We start from the raw sequence: 1,502 nt of genomic DNA on the forward strand, positions 1-1,502 counted from the left end.
CCCGGGCGGAGTTGAGTTTTTAGAATATGGTTGTTCTTTTTAAGTTTCAGGTTTATGGGTTTGCTTATTGCATAACCAGTTCTGGATGTGCTTGATTACTTGTAGTTTATACCGTCTAAAATCATGATAAATTATTGTTCAAAGCTTTAAGGAAATGGCGATACGAGTAATGTGCTCAAGATGGAAGTTTGTCCGTTCTTTCACGTGCCTCATTTCTGCGCTTTGCTCTCTCATTATCAATTTCCCTACGAACTTGTTTCGAAGTCTGTTTATTGCTCTGCGCACAAAAGCTAAAGTGGTGACTACTGAAGAACCTAAAGATATGGCATGAAATGCTTAAACATACACACGCACACGCACAAAATGGTTTTCCCAAATTCTTTGAGCTTGGGTACATGTATACTTCCTGATGCAGCTCCAGACACACCTCTGTTAACAGAAATTTTTAAGGACAAATTTTCAAAACCACCCTATTTGAACATTTAATTCCAAAAGACGACCTATTTTGAACTTATTTGCAAAAACCGACTTGGTTTCAGCATTGGCGTTAAAACCAGATCGGTTTTTGTGAAAAAGCTTCCGAAAGTTTAGTGAAGATGTTAAACTTCACAGGAGTTAAACTCCCGTGAAGTTTAATGAAGTTGCTAAACTTCACGGGAGTTTAACTCCCGTGAAGTTTCGGAATTAAAAAAAAAAAAAACCGATTTGGTTTCAGCGTCAGAGCTGAAACCAGGCCGGTTTTTGAAAATAAGTTCAAAACAGGTTTTTTTTGGGATTAAATCTGGAAATAGGTTGGTTTTGAAAATTCGTCCAAATTTTTAAAGAAACAATAGAGAAAGCAATTAAGTGTGAACAAGATGAGGAAGGCGGCCTCTCCTTGTAACAGCTAGCCTAGGCATAACTACCAAAGAAAGCACCCGAAATAAGTTATAGGGATACAAATATGTGATGTGAAAACTCATCATAGATAACACTAGAATGGGGAGAACCATGGTGAAAATGTATTTAATGCGGCCGGTTAATGGTATTAATGGTGCACTAAAGAGATATTAATTACCGGATTTAGAGATTGGTGCCCTTATTCAAGAGTTGATATCCCTTTGTCGCACTATTAATGTGGACCAAATGCAATGGGTACTTCCGAAGACAAATGCTTATAATGCTGACTGTATCATGGGTATCCGAACATCAACATTAGCTTTCAACATCCAGTCGGTGAGGGTATCAATCGCTCTTTCGTGAATAGGAGTCCGTTCTATGAGTAGTAGGAAGGAATAATCATAATTTTGTTAATCGGAATATTTGTATTACGAGAATCCTGCCGCAATGGAAAGGGTCTTTGTTATTGTAGAATTTGTACAACTGATCTGAACCATTTTCATGTTTTCCTTGCAAATTGCCTACAGCAAAGACTAAGGTCTCTTTTGGCAAAGGTTTTAGGAAAATAGATTAAAGAGAAGGATTAACATTGTTAGCTAATTTGATAACCTGAAGGGTTAAAT

This window comes from Asparagus officinalis, chromosome 8, assembly GCF_001876935.1.
Source record: "Asparagus officinalis chromosome 8, Aspof.V1, whole genome shotgun sequence".
Classification (NCBI taxonomy): domain Eukaryota; kingdom Viridiplantae; phylum Streptophyta; class Magnoliopsida; order Asparagales; family Asparagaceae; genus Asparagus; species Asparagus officinalis.